The following is a 13917-nucleotide window of genomic DNA, read 5'->3' on the forward strand; positions in this document are numbered from 1 at the left end:
ACTCAGGGACAGACAGAATTGTTACTGAGTGCCAGAGAATTGTTACTCAGGGACAGACAGAATTGTTACTGAGTGCCAGAGAATTGTTACTCAGGGACAGACAGAATTGTTACTGAGTGCCAGAGAATTGTTACTCAGGGACAGACAGAATTGTTACTGAGTGCCAGAGAATTGTTACTCGCACAGACACAAAATTGTTACTTGCACAGACACAGAATTGTTACTCGCACAGACACAGAATTGTTACTCAGGGCCACAGAATTCATACTCAGGGACAGACAGAATTGTTACTGAGTGCCAGAGAATTGTTACTCAGGGACAGACAGAATTGTTACTGAGTGCCAGAGAATTGTTACTCAGGGACAGACAGAATTGTTACTGAGTGCCAGAGAATTGTTACTCGCACAGACACAAAATTGTTACTTGCACAGACACAGAATTGTTACTCGCACAGACACAGAATTGTTACTCAGGGCCACAGAATTCATACTCAGGGACAGACAGAATTGTTACTGAGTGCCAGAGAATTGTTACTCAGGGACAGACAGAATTGTTACTGAGTGCCAGAGAATTGTTACTCAGGGACAGACAGAATTGTTACTGAGTGCCAGAGAATTGTTACTCGCACAGACACAAAATTGTTACTTGCACAGACACAGAATTGTTACTCGCACAGACACAGAATTGTTACTCAGGGCCACAGAATTCATACTCAGGGACAGACAGAATTGTTACTGAGTGCCAGAGAATTGTTACTCAGGGACAGACAGAATTGTTACTGAGTGCCAGAGAATTGTTACTCAGGGACAGACAGAATTGTTACTGAGTGCCAGAGAATTGTTACTCGCACAGACACAAAATTGTTACTTGCACAGACACAGAATTGTTACTCGCACAGACACAGAATTGTTACTCAGGGCCACAGAATTCATACTCAGGGACAGACAGAATTGTTACTGAGTGCCAGAGAATTGTTACTCAGGGACAGACAGAATTGTTACTGAGTGCCAGAGAATTGTTACTCAGGGACAGACAGAATTGTTACTGAGTGCCAGAGAATTGTTACTCGCACAGACACAAAATTGTTACTTGCACAGACACAGAATTGTTACTCGCACAGACACAGAATTGTTACTGAGTGCCAGAGAATTGTTACTCAGGGACAGACAGAATTGTTACTGAGTGCCAGAGAATTGTTACTCAGGGACAGACAGAATTGTTACTGAGTGCCAGAGAATTGTTACTCAGGGACAGACAGAATTGTTACTGAGTGCCAGAGAATTGTTACTCGCACAGACACAAAATTGTTACTTGCACAGACACAGAATTGTTACTCGCACAGACACAGAATTGTTACTGAGTGCCAGAGAATTGTTACTCAGGGACAGACAGAATTGTTACTGAGTGCCAGAGAATTGTTACTCAGGGACAGACAGAATTGTTACTGAGTGCCAGAGAATTGTTACTCAGGGACAGACAGAATTGTTACTGAGTGCCAGAGAATTGTTACTCAGGGACAGACAGAATTGTTACTGAGTGCCAGAGAATTGTTACTCGCACAGACACAAAATTGTTACTTGCACAGACACAGAATTGTTACTCGCACAGACACAGAATTGTTACTCAGGGCCACAGAATTCATACTCAGGGACAGACAGAATTGTTACTGAGTGCCAGAGAATTGTTACTCAGGGACAGACAGAATTGTTACTGAGTGCCAGAGAATTGTTACTCGCACAGACACAAAATTGTTACTTGCACAGACACAGAATTGTTACTCGCACAGACACAGAATTGTTACTGAGTGCCAGAGAATTGTTACTCAGGGACAGACAGAATTGTTACTGAGTGCCAGAGAATTGTTACTCAGGGACAGACAGAATTGTTACTGAGTGCCAGAGAATTGTTACTCAGGGACAGACAGAATTGTTACTGAGTGCCAGAGAATTGTTACTCAGGGACAGACAGAATTGTTACTGAGTGCCAGAGAATTGTTACTCGCACAGACACAAAATTGTTACTTGCACAGACACAGAATTGTTACTCGCACAGACACAGAATTGTTACTCAGGGCCACAGAATTCATACTCAGGGACAGACAGAATTGTTACTGAGTGCCAGAGAATTGTTACTCAGGGACAGACAGAATTGTTACTGAGTGCCAGAGAATTGTTACTCAGGGACAGACAGAATTGTTACTGAGTGCCAGAGAATTGTTACTCAGGGACAGACAGAATTGTTACTGAGTGCCAGAGAATTGTTACTCGCACAGACACAAAATTGTTACTTGCACAGACACAGAATTGTTACTCGCACAGACACAGAATTGTTACTCAGGGCCACAGAATTCATACTCAGGGACAGACAGAATTGTTACTGAGTGCCAGAGAATTGTTACTCAGGGACAGACAGAATTGTTACTGAGTGCCAGAGAATTGTTACTCAGGGACAGACAGAATTGTTACTGAGTGCCAGAGAATTGTTACTCGCACAGACACAAAATTGTTACTTGCACAGACACAGAATTGTTACTCGCACAGACACAGAATTGTTACTCAGGGCCACAGAATTCATACTCAGGGACAGACAGAATTGTTACTGAGTGCCAGAGAATTGTTACTCAGGGACAGACAGAATTGTTACTGAGTGCCAGAGAATTGTTACTCAGGGACAGACAGAATTGTTACTGAGTGCCAGAGAATTGTTACTCGCACAGACACAAAATTGTTACTTGCACAGACACAGAATTGTTACTCGCACAGACACAGAATTGTTACTGAGTGCCAGAGAATTGTTACTCAGGGACAGACAGAATTGTTACTGAGTGCCAGAGAATTGTTACTCAGGGACAGACAGAATTGTTACTGAGTGCCAGAGAATTGTTACTCAGGGACAGACAGAATTGTTACTGAGTGCCAGAGAATTGTTACTCGCACAGACACAAAATTGTTACTTGCACAGACACAGAATTGTTACTCGCACAGACACAGAATTGTTACTGAGTGCCAGAGAATTGTTACTCAGGGACAGACAGAATTGTTACTGAGTGCCAGAGAATTGTTACTCAGGGACAGACAGAATTGTTACTGAGTGCCAGAGAATTGTTACTCAGGGACAGACAGAATTGTTACTGAGTGCCAGAGAATTGTTACTCAGGGACAGACAGAATTGTTACTGAGTGCCAGAGAATTGTTACTCGCACAGACACAAAATTGTTACTTGCACAGACACAGAATTGTTACTCGCACAGACACAGAATTGTTACTCAGGGCCACAGAATTCATACTCAGGGACAGACAGAATTGTTACTGAGTGCCAGAGAATTGTTACTCAGGGACAGACAGAATTGTTACTGAGTGCCAGAGAATTGTTACTCGCACAGACACAAAATTGTTACTTGCACAGACACAGAATTGTTACTCGCACAGACACAGAATTGTTACTGAGTGCCAGAGAATTGTTACTCAGGGACAGACAGAATTGTTACTGAGTGCCAGAGAATTGTTACTCAGGGACAGACAGAATTGTTACTGAGTGCCAGAGAATTGTTACTCAGGGACAGACAGAATTGTTACTGAGTGCCAGAGAATTGTTACTCGCACAGACACAAAATTGTTACTTGCACAGACACAGAATTGTTACTCGCACAGACACAGAATTATTACTGAGTGCCAGAGAATTGTTACTCAGGGACAGACAGAATTGTTACTGAGTGCCAGAGAATTGTTACTCAGGGACAGACAGAATTGTTACTGAGTGCCAGAGAATTGTTACTCAGGGACAGACAGAATTGTTACTGAGTGCCAGAGAATTGTTACTCAGGGACAGACAGAATTGTTACTGAGTGCCAGAGAATTGTTACTCGCACAGACACAAAATTGTTACTTGCACAGACACAGAATTGTTACTCGCACAGACACAGAATTGTTACTCAGGGCCACAGAATTCATACTCAGGGACAGACAGAATTGTTACTGAGTGCCAGAGAATTGTTACTCAGGGACAGACAGAATTGTTACTGAGTGCCAGAGAATTGTTACTCGCACAGACACAAAATTGTTACTTGCACAGACACAGAATTGTTACTCGCACAGACACAGAATTGTTACTGAGTGCCAGAGAATTGTTACTCAGGGACAGACAGAATTGTTACTGAGTGCCAGAGAATTGTTACTCAGGGACAGACAGAATTGTTACTGAGTGCAAGAGAATTGTTACTCGCACAGACACAAAATTGTTACTTGCACAGACACAGAATTGTTACTCGCACAGACACAGAATTGTTACTCAGGGCCACAGAATTCATACTCAGGGACAGACAGAATTGTTACTGAGTGCCAGAGAATTGTTACTCAGGGACAGACAGAATTGTTACTGAGTGCCAGAGAATTGTTACTCGCACAGACACAAAATTGTTACTTGCACAGACACAGAATTGTTACTCGCACAGACACAGAATTGTTACTCAGGGCCACAGAATTCATACTCAGGGACAGACAGAATTGTTACTGAGTGCCAGAGAATTGTTACTCAGGGACAGACAGAATTGTTACTGAGTGCCAGAGAATTGTTACTCAGGGACAGACAGAATTGTTACTGAGTGCCAGAGAATTGTTACTCGCACAGACACAAAATTGTTACTTGCACAGACACAGAATTGTTACTCGCACAGACACAGAATTGTTACTGAGTGCCAGAGAATTGTTACTCAGGGACAGACAGAATTGTTACTGAGTGCCAGAGAATTGTTACTCAGGGACAGACAGAATTGTTACTGAGTGCCAGAGAATTGTTACTCAGGGACAGACAGAATTGTTACTGAGTGCCAGAGAATTGTTACTCAGGGACAGACAGAATTGTTACTGAGTGCCAGAGAATTGTTACTCGCACAGACACAAAATTGTTACTTGCACAGACACAGAATTGTTACTCGCACAGACACAGAATTGTTACTCAGGGCCACAGAATTCATACTCAGGGACAGACAGAATTGTTACTGAGTGCCAGAGAATTGTTACTCAGGGACAGACAGAATTGTTACTGAGTGCCAGAGAATTGTTACTCAGGGACAGACAGAATTGTTACTGAGTGCCAGAGAATTGTTACTCGCACAGACACAAAATTGTTACTTGCACAGACACAGAATTGTTACTCGCACAGACACAGAATTGTTACTCGCACAGACACAGAATTGTTACTCAGGGCCACAGAATTCATACTCAGGGACAGACAGAATTGTTACTGAGTGCCAGAGAATTGTTACTCAGGGACACCTAATCGTTGAATTAAATAGTATGTCAGACAACATGCAGAGGAGTGGCAGAGGAGGCAATGTTTTAGGAGCGAGCAGACGTGGCAGCAGAGGAAGGGGTCGAGGCAGCAGTATTCGCAGCCAGAGGCCAGTGCTCCCGGTGTCATCCAGCGGTCGTGTCTCCACCGACAACCCTGCCGTCATTGATTGGTTGGCTCGGTCATCTTCCTCTTCCCAGGTCACCTCTGACACCTACAGCCAACGGTCGGTGGGTACGTCAGACACAACCGTTAGTTGGCATGGCCCGGGAGCAAGCCCACTGAAATCACGTGTCCTCTACCTGCCCCTGTCCTTTGCTGTTCCCTCACCAAGCGAAGTATCGCATGCTGTGGGCTCAGCCCCACTGTACAGTGAGGAAGAGCTAACAGAGGGCGGTCAGGAACGGGGGGAGACATCGGCCTTTTCAGCAGCCAAGCGAACAAGTACTGGCGAGGAGAGTGGCTCGGTAGCCGGTCTAGAGACAGGTCTGTCTCCTGACCCAGACGCAGCCGAGGGGGCTAGTAGTGAGGCGGAGACCCTACTTGATGATGAGGAGGTTGATCGCACTTGGCAGCCTCGTCGTCATCAGGCAATTTCTTCCGCATCATCAGGAGAAGAGGGTGGCAGCTTGGCAGCGAGCAAAACAGTCGGTGGGTTGCCCAGGAGACAGCAGCAGGGTCGCATCAGTGTCAGTGGAGCCAAACGTCCACGGAGTAGAGCACCAGCTCCACTGCAGCCTACCACCACGGCCAGTAGTGGTGCCGGTGCGCACGGAGGAAGTAGCAGTCAGCCAGTGAAGAGTAGCGGGGGCAAAGTTTCCTACTCGGTGGTGTGGCAATTTTTCCTCAAGCCGCCCGAGGAAGTAAACGTAGCCGTATGTCGACTATGTGGCCAGAAATGCAAGCGTGGCCAGGGGGCCCATGTTGGGACTACAGCGTTGCGTCAGCATATGCAGCGTCACCATTCGGTGGCCTGGGAAAACCGTGATAAACATACGGCGGTTCTGCCTGCCCCAGCCCCCGCTCCATCACCCGCTCCGTTACTTGCTCCGTCACCCGACGTCGTCAATCGCCCTCTATCAGCCAGTCAAGGCTCCAACACCTCTGCTGAGGGGAGTTGTCGCTCGTTGGCATCTTCCGCTCGTTCAGATGCTCCTTCTCCTGCTACTCCTCTTCTCGGATTCCGTCAACAGTCTTTCTTGGAATCCGTATCCAAGAGACAACAGTTTGCGAGCACGCACCCGACGGTGCAAAAGCTGAACGTCCTCCTGTCCAAGTTGCTGGTGCTGCAGTCCCTCCCTTTCCAACTGGTGGACTCAGCACCTTTCCGAGAAATGATGGCTTGTGCCGCGCCGCGGTGGAGAGTGCCAAGCCGTCATTTCTTTGCCCAAAAGGCAGTGCCAGCCCTGCATTCACATGTAGAAGAGATGGTGGGCCAGTCTTTGAGCATGTCGGTCTCTGCCAAAGTGCACGGCAGCGCCGACGTGTGGAGCTGTAACTACGGTCAGGGACAGTACATGTCATTTACGGCCCACTGGGTGAACGTGGTGCCGGCACAGCCGCACCAGCAACTTGGACAGGTCACGACGCTTTTGCCTCCACGTTTGCACGTCCTTGGTCCAGCAAGCATGTCCGCCTCTACCACCTCTTTTTCCGCCGTGTCCTCAGCCGCCACCCCCGTGCCAAGTCCCATTACCCGACCGGCATATCACATGTGCAGGGCGCAACGGTGTCACGCTGTGCTGCACCTGGTATGCCTTGGCGAACGTAGTCACACAGGGGAGGAACTGCTGAGTGTAATGAACAGAGAAATCGACAGATGGCTGTCTCCGCGCAAACTAAAAATCGGAACCATGTTGACTGACAACGGAAAGAACATGGTGTCTGCTCTGCGTCAAGGAAGGTTGTGCCATGCGCCATGCATGGCTCACGTGTTCAATCTGGTTGTCAAGCGGTTCCTAAAATCCACCATCCCACTGCAAGACATCCTTAAAATGTCACGTAAACTGTGCATGCATTTCAGCCATTCCTACACCGCAAAGAACACCCTCATTGAGCTGCAGCGGCAGAACGGAATTCCACAGCATCGCCTGATCTGCGACGTTGCAACAAGGTGGAATTCAACCCTACACATGTTAGACCGCCTTTACGAGCAGCGAAAGGCCATCACCGATTTCCTGATGTTACAAGCGGATAAAGGTACTCCCCTGTGTAACTTAGATGTCAGCCATTGGCAGCTCATGCGTGACACCTGCCGCTTGCTCAGGCCCTTTGAGGAGGCCACGCTATTCGTGAGTCGGCAGGACTATGGGATGAACGACGTCATTCCTCTGTTGCACGTCCTGGAACAAATGCTGTTAACAATGGCTGGTCAGGGTGCGGTAGACGTGGCGCACAGATCTCAACGCCACATGACCCCTGTGGGGGCAGGACAGGAAGAAGAGGAGGAGGTAGAGGAGGACATTTGTGCTCAGGAATTATTGAGTGAAATGGGTGGTTTTTCCACTCAGCGGACAGGAGTGGAGGAGCAGGAGCATCTGGTAGAGGAGGAGGAGGAGGAGACAGAGGACCCAGACGCACCGTGGCAGTATGCTGTGGAGATGGAGGCAGGGAGTCCCTCGCATTCCTTGGCACAAATGGCCCATAGCATGCTCGGTTGCTTGCGTAGCGACAGCCGAATAATAACCATCAGACAGAGGGATGACTTTTGGCTGTCCACCTTGTTGGACCCTCGCTACCGGTCCAAAATGGTGGCCTTTTTCACACCTGCTGAGAGGGAGGCCAAAATTACGTACTATAAAAACCACCTATGTAGTCAGTTGGTCTCTGCCTTTGTGCGCCAACGTCCATCCTCAGACACTGTGGGCCCTGTGCGCTCGCGTTCCGCTGGCATGGCAGCAGGGGAGGGGTGGGGTGGTAGGAGCAGTGGCAGCTCCACCAGCAGTGGCTGCCTCAGTCTGCAGTCGATGATGAGTAGCTTTCTTCACCAGCGCAGTGAGGAAACTACTAACCAGCCGCAGCAGCAGCAGCAGCATCAGGTGGACCTGGAGCAGGAGCTCAAACAACAGGCTTGGGCCTACTTGGACAGCACCCTGCCAACCGAGGTAGACAATCCCCTTGACTACTGGGCAACGAAACTTGACCTTTGGCCCCAACTAGCTGAATTTGCCCTTGAAAGGCTGTCATGCCCGGCCAGTAGCGTGGCATCGGAGCGCGTGTTTAGTGCGGCAGGAGGTATTGTAACTCCACGGAGGACACGACTGTCCACCCAAAGTGTGGAGAGACTCACGTTTGTGAAAATGAATCAGGCGTGGATTAGTCTGGATTTCAAACCACCAGTTCCTGACACAACTGACTAAATCCGCCATGAATCATGCCTCAAACATGTGCCACTTTCAGGTCTCCTCACACTGCTGGTGTGTTTAATTTTTTGACATAGGGTGCTGGCAGATTACGGGCCTCCTATAGCTGCTGCCAGGCCCCTAATCTGCCATAGGCCCCTATATACCGCCTCCTCATGCTGCTGCTAGGTCCAGAGTCTCTCATGGGTCCCTGTACGGCCTCCCATTGCTGCTGTCTCCATCGCCACACTCTGCTGCCATGTGCCACTTTCAGGTCTCTTCACACTGCTGGTGTGCTAAATTTTTTGACATAGGGTGCAGGCAGATTACGGGCCTCACATAGCTGCTGCCAGGCCCCTAATCTGCCATGGGCCCCTATATACCGCCTCCTCATGCTGCTGCCAAGTCTAGAGTCTGTCATGGGTCCCTGTACGGCCTCCCATTGCTGCTGTCTCCATCGCCACACTCTGCTGCCATGTGCCACTTTCAGGTCTCTTCACACTGCTGGTGTGTTAAATTTTTTGACATAGGGTGCAGGCAGATTACGGGCCTCACATAGCTGCTGCCAGGCCCCTAATCTGCCATGGGCCCCTATAAACCGCCTCCTCATGCTGCTGCCAAGTCTAGAGTCTCTCATGGGTCCCTGTACGGCCTCCCATTGCTGCTGTCTCCATCGCCACACTCTGCCATGTGCCACTTTCAGGTCTCTTCACACTGCTGGTGTGTTTAATTTTTTGACATAGGGTGCAGGCAGATTACGGGCCTCACATAGCTGCTGCCAGGCCCCTAATCTGCCATGGGCCCCTATAAACCGCCTCCTCATGCTGCTGCCAAGTCTAGAGTCTCTCATGGGTCCCTGTACGGCCTCCCATTGCTGCTGTCTCCATCGCCACACTCTGCTGCCATGTGCCACTTTCAGGTCTCTTCACACTGCTGGTGTGTTTAATTTTTTGACATAGGGTGCTGCAAGATAACGGGCCTCACATAGCTGCTGCCAGGCCCCTAATCTGCCATGGGCCCCTATATACCGCCTCCTCATGCTGCTGCCAAGTCCAGAGTCTCTCATGGGTCCCTGTACGGCCTCCCATTGCTGCTGTCTCCATCGCCACACTCTGCTGCCATGTGCCACTTTCAGGTCTCTTCACACTGCTGGTGTGTTTAATTTTTTGACATAGGGTGCTGCAAGATAACGGGCCTCACATAGCTGCTGCCAGGCCCCTAATCTGCCATGGGCCCCTATATACCGCCTCCTCATGCTGCTGCCAAGTCTAGAGTCTCTCATGGGTCCCTGTACGGCCTCCCATTGCTGCTGTCTCCATCGCCACACTCTGCTGCCATGTGCCACTTTCAGGTCTCTTCACACTGCTGGTGTGTTAAATTTTTTGACATAGGGTGCAGGCAGATTACGGGCCTCACATAGCTGCTGCCAGGCCCCTAATCTGCCATGGGCCCCTATAAACCGCCTCCTCATGCTGCTGCCAAGTCTAGAGTCTCTCATGGGTCCCTGTACGGCCTCCCATTGCTGCTGTCTCCATCGCCACACTCTGCTGCCATGTGCCACTTTCAGGTCTCTTCACACTGCTGGTGTGTTTAATTTTTTGACATAGGGTGCAGGCAGATTACGGGCCTCACATAGCTGCTGCCAGGCCCCTAATCTGCCATGGGCCCCTATAAACCGCCTCCTCATGCTGCTGCCAAGTCTAGAGTCTCTCATGGGTCCCTGTACGGCCTCCCATTGCTGCTGTCTCCATCGCCACACTCTGCTGCCATGTGCCACTTTCAGGTCTCTTCACACTGCTGGTGTGTTAAATTTTTTGACATAGGGTGCAGGCAGATTACGGGCCTCACATAGCTGCTGCCAGGCCCCTAATCTGCCATGGGCCCCTATATACCGCCTCCTCATGCTGCTGCCAAGTCTAGAGTCTCTCATGGGTCCCTGTACGGCCTCCCATTGCTGCTGTCTCCATCGCCACACTCTGCTGCCATGTGCCACTTTCAGGTCTCTTCACACTGCTGGTGTGTTAAATTTTTTGACATAGGGTGCAGGCAGATTACGGGCCTCACATAGCTGCTGCCAGGCCCCTAATCTGCCATGGGCCCCTATAAACCGCCTCCTCATGCTGCTGCCAAGTCTAGAGTCTCTCATGGGTCCCTGTACGGCCTCCCATTGCTGCTGTCTCCATCGCCACACTCTGCTGCCATGTGCCACTTTCAGGTCTCTTCACACTGCTGGTGTGTTTAATTTTTTGACATAGGGTGCAGGCAGATTACGGGCCTCACATAGCTGCTGCCAGGCCCCTAATCTGCCATGGGCCCCTATAAACCGCCTCCTCATGCTGCTGCCAAGTCTAGAGTCTCTCATGGGTCCCTGTACGGCCTCCCATTGCTGCTGTCTCCATCGCCACACTCTGCTGCCATGTGCCACTTTCAGGTCTCTTCACACTGCTGGTGTGTTTAATTTTTTGACATAGGGTGCTGCAAGATAACGGGCCTCACATAGCTGCTGCCAGGCCCCTAATCTGCCATGGGCCCCTATATACCGCCTCCTCATGCTGCTGCCAAGTCCAGAGTCTCTCATGGGTCCCTGTACGGCCTCCCATTGCTGCTGTCTCCATCGCCACACTCTGCTGCCATGTGCCACTTTCAGGTCTCTTCACACTGCTGGTGTGTTTAATTTTTTGACATAGGGTGCTGCAAGATAACGGGCCTCACATAGCTGCTGCCAGGCCCCTAATCTGCCATGGGCCCCTATATACCGCCTCCTCATGCTGCTGCCAAGTCTAGAGTCTCTCATGGGTCCCTGTACGGCCTCCCATTGCTGCTGTCTCCATCGCCACACTCTGCTGCCATGTGCCACTTTCAGGTCTCTTCACACTGCTGGTGTGTTAAATTTTTTGACATAGGGTGCAGGCAGATTACGGGCCTCACATAGCTGCTGCCAGGCCCCTAATCTGCCATGGGCCCCTATAAACCGCCTCCTCATGCTGCTGCCAAGTCTAGAGTCTCTCATGGGTCCCTGTACGGCCTCCCATTGCTGCTGTCTCCATCGCCACACTCTGCTGCCATGTGCCACTTTCAGGTCTCCTTCACACTGCTGGTGTGTTAAATTTTTTGACATAGGGTGCAGGCAGATTACGGGCCTCACATAGCTGCTGCCAGGCCCCTAATCTGCCATGGGCCCCTATATACCGCCTCCTCATGCTGCTGCCAAGTCTAGAGTCTCTCATGGGTCCCTGTACGGCCTCCCATTGCTGCTGTCTCCATCGCCACACTCTGCTGCCATGTGCCACTTTCAGGTCTCTTCACACTGCTGGTGTGTTAAATTTTTTGACATAGGGTGCAGGCAGATTACGGGCCTCACATAGCTGCTGCCAGGCCCCTAATCTGCCATGGGCCCCTATAAACCGCCTCCTCATGCTGCTGCCAAGTCTAGAGTCTCTCATGGGTCCCTGTACGGCCTCCCATTGCTGCTGTCTCCATCGCCACACTCTGCTGCCATGTGCCACTTTCAGGTCTCCTTCACACTGCTGGTGTGTTAAATTTTTTGACATAGGGTGCAGGCAGATTACGGGCCTCACATAGCTGCTGCCAGGCCCCTAATCTGCCATGGGCCCCTATATACCGCCTCCTCATGCTGCTGCCAAGTCTAGAGTCTCTCATGGGTCCCTGTACGGCCTCCCATTGCTGCTGTCTCCATCGCCACACTCTGCTGCCATGTGCCACTTTCAGGTCTCTTCACACTGCTGGTGTGTTTAATTTTTTGACATAGGGTGCTGCAAGATAACGGGCCTCACATAGCTGCTGCCAGGCCCCTAATCTGCCATGGGCCCCTATATACCGCCTCCTCATGCTGCTGCCAAGTCCAGAGTCTCTCATGGGTCCCTGTACGGCCTCCCATTGCTGCTGTCTCCATCGCCACACTCTGCTGCCATGTGCCACTTTCAGGTCTCTTCACACTGCTGGTGTGTTTAATTTTTTGACATAGGGTGCTGCAAGATAACGGGCCTCACATAGCTGCTGCCAGGCCCCTAATCTGCCATGGGCCCCTATATACCGCCTCCTCATGCTGCTGCCAAGTCCAGAGTCTCTCATGGGTCCCTGTACGGCCTCCCATTGCTGCTGTCTCCATCGCCACACTCTGCTGCCATGTGCCACTTTCAGGTCTCTTCACACTGCTGGTGTGTTAAATTTTTTGACATAGGGTGCAGGCAGATTACGGGCCTCACATAGCTGCTGCCAGGCCCCTAATCTGCCATGGGCCCCTATATACCGCCTCCTCATGCTGCTGCCAAGTCCAGAGTCTCTCATGGGTCCCTGTACGGCCTCCCATTGCTGCTGTCTCCATCGCCACACTCTGCTGCCATGTGCCACTTTCAGGTCTCCTTCACACTGCTGGTGTGTTAAATTTTTTGACATAGGGTGCAGGCAGATTACGGGCCTCACATAGCTGCTGCCAGGCCCCTAATCTGCCATGGGCCCCTATAAACCGCCTCCTCATGCTGCTGCCAAGTCTAGAGTCTCTCATGGGTCCCTGTACGGCCTCCCATTGCTGCTGTCTCCATCGCCACACTCTGCTGCCATGTGCCACTTTCAGGTCTCTTCACACTGCTGGTGTGTTAAATTTTTTGACATAGGGTGCAGGCAGATTACGGGCCTCACATAGCTGCTGCCAGGCCCCTAATCTGCCATGGGCCCCTATATACCGCCTCCTCATGCTGCTGCCAAGTCTAGAGTCTCTCATGGGTCCCTGTACGGCCTCCCATTGCTGCTGTCTCCATCGCCACACTCTGCTGCCATGTGCCACTTTCAGGTCTCTTCACACTGCTGGTGTGTTAAATTTTTTGACATAGGGTGCTGGCAGATTACGGGCCTCCCATTGCTGCTGCCAGACATGTAATCTGCCATGGGCCCCCGTACCGACTCCTCATGCTGTGACGTTGCAACAAGGTGTAATTCAACCCTACATATGTTAGACCGCCTTTACGAACAGCTAAAGGCCATCACAGATTTCCTGATGTTAAAAGCGGATAAAGGTACTCCCTGTGTAACTTAGATGTCAGCCATTGTCAGCTCATGTGTGACACCTGCGCTTGCTCAGGCCCTTTGAGGAGGCCACGCTATTTGTGAGTCGGCAGGACTATGGGATGAATGAGGTCAAATCGGCCATGGGCCCCCGTACCGCCTGTTCACGCTGATGCTGGTCCCACAGTGTGACCTGGGTCCCTGTACGGCCTCCCATTGCTTCCACTCTGCCATGTACCTCTTTGAAATCTCCTCACACTCCTGC

Source organism: Staurois parvus, unplaced genomic scaffold (genome assembly GCF_062004578.1).
Source record: "Staurois parvus isolate SC_StPar_1 unplaced genomic scaffold, SC_StPar_1.0 ptg001044l, whole genome shotgun sequence".
Lineage (NCBI taxonomy): Eukaryota > Metazoa > Chordata > Amphibia > Anura > Ranidae > Staurois > Staurois parvus.